This window comes from Penaeus chinensis, chromosome 9 (genome assembly GCF_019202785.1).
Source record: "Penaeus chinensis breed Huanghai No. 1 chromosome 9, ASM1920278v2, whole genome shotgun sequence".
NCBI lineage: Eukaryota > Metazoa > Arthropoda > Malacostraca > Decapoda > Penaeidae > Penaeus > Penaeus chinensis.
In genome coordinates this window covers 37,632,136-37,634,635 of record NC_061827.1, presented here as the reverse complement: position 1 = coordinate 37,634,635, position 2,500 = coordinate 37,632,136, and positions in this window count along the sequence as shown.

Here is a 2,500-nt window from a genome sequence, read left to right as displayed (position 1 = left end):
TTAAAAACATACATTCACCGCATACTGAAGCTGAGGATGATCTATACAGTTTTAGTTCTAAACCTAAAATAAAGAATAACAGACTAGAATATTGAAGTCTGATAAGCCTAAACCTTTGTCTCATTTGTCAAAGTATGAGAAAATTGTAGGCAGGACAGAAGCTGTAAGTCCAATGTCGAATATGGTGTTAATTTTGTGACATGGCTGTGCAAGTGTGTATTGAGAAAAAAAAAAAATATTGCAAGAACTTTAGCAGATATATGCAGGGTCGGCTTTTAGACAGACCATACGGGCTTCGGGAGCCACTGTCTTCAGTAAAGAACGAAAAAAAGTAAATAATAAAGATAATTGATAGATACGTGAATAAATCATGGAGTGGACAATAGCGGTATTGGACGAGGGGAGGGGAACCTAAATCTTGCGCCGAGTGGTTACAGCCGGCCCTGGTTATACAACAACTGGGGAGAATTTCTATAGCATTCTTCTGTATACTTTCAACAGGGACAGACCCTTAAGAAGGAAGGAAGGAGAGAGATAGAGAGAGAGAGAGAGAGAGAGAGAGAGAGAGAGAGAGAGAGAGAGAGAGAGAGAGAGAGAGAGAGAGAGAATGTAACAGATCATACCAGGATAGGAGGTCTAGATAGACCGTCTATGCTTGGCCTAATATTTACCAAGGATAAAGATGGCATTAAGGATATGGAGTACTGCCCTCCTCTAGGAAAAAAATGATAATGTAGTAATTAAGCTTAAATACTGTTTACTATTGGAAAAAAAACCTCATCGTGATTAAGGAAAGAAAAGGAAATATTACAAGAGAGGTAATTATAGAAGGCTTAAAGATTTCTTTGATGGTTAAACTGGAAAACCCTCCTGAACGAAGAGAACCTTGATATGTGATTTTCTAAATTTTGAGTCTGAAAGCAAGGAATGGAAAATTTGTATCAAGATTCAAAACTGAAGCAAGAAATGGTCAAGAAGACAAAGATCTGAGGCAGCGTATGAAAGGCATAAAGTAGGAAGAAAAGAGTATACCCAAACCATGAGGGAGGCGAAAAGGATATAATCAATAAAAGTACAAATCTACCAAAGCTCTTCTTTAACTACATATATAGTAAGACTAAAAGTAGAGATCAAATTAGCGCCATCAAAGACAATAACATCGTTTATACTAAGGAAGAGGAAATGTGTGAAATCCTTAATGAGAAATTTCAGTCAGTGTTTGTTCAGGACCCATACTTTGAAATGGTAAGTAACCGTACAAACGTAAATCAGAATACCGAAAATATCACATTCGAAAAAAAAAGGAAATAAAAGACCTACTGAAAGGGTTAGACAAGAATAAAGTAGAAGTACCAGATTAAATATCTAACTGGGTCCTGAGGGTATGTGCCGAAGAATTTTGTACTTCGTTATTATTCAGTGAGATAAGGGAATCTACCAAAAGATTGGAAACTTGCCAATGTTATATATTATACAAGAACAGCGATAAACAAAACCCTCTAAATTATAGACTAGTTTCGTTTAGTGTGGTATGCAAGCTGTTAGAAAGGATTATTAGGAAACAGTGGGTTGAAGTACTTGAAAAAACATGATATATGGGTGGATTGTGTATACTTAGAGTTTAAGAAGGCATTTGGTAAGGTGTCTCATTATAGAGTATTATGGAAATTAGAACACCTAGGTGGAGTGAAAAGCAAACTCATATAATGGATGGAAGACTTTCTTCATGAAGGACAGATGAGAACCGTAGGTAGAGAGAAGCACTCTACATGGCGACGGGTAACTAGCGGAGTACCTCAAGGATCGGTCTTGGAGCCGATTATGATTGCTGTTTTCATAAATGAATTAGGGTCAAACATAAGCCCAGGTAGTTATCTGAATATGTTTGTAGACGACGCGAAATTGCTTATAAGAGAATAACAGACGATGTCTCATGCCAATGCCTCCAAAGTGACGCTGAGAACTTATTAATTTGGAGTTGTGCCAATGCCTCCAAAGTGACGCTGAGAACTTATTAATTTGGAGTTGTACATGGGAAATGGAATTTAACACCAATAATTGCCATATAGTCAGGGTCGGAGAATGTAAAATTCACTATACCAATACAAGAGCCGTAATATTAAACCAAGCAGATAAATAAAAAGACCTTGGAATAATCATAAACAGGAGTCTAAGCCCAAATTATCATATCAATGACAAGGTTCATAAAATGCCAGGGCTGATTGCCAACATGAAGAGGGCATTCGTTTATGTAGACGAAGACATGGTAAAGAAAGTCATTACAGCCGTCATAAGACCTAGTCCTGAGTATGGTGCAATGGTACGGAGTCCACACTTAAAAAAGGATATAGATAAACTAGAAAGAGTTCAAAGAACAGCCACAAGATAGGCACCTACTATATTACCGGATGGGTGAAGTTAGACAAAGATATGTCAAGGAGTTCAGTTTCCCAAACAGAGCTACTAAAACATAGAACAATCTTCCAAATAACGTTGTGTG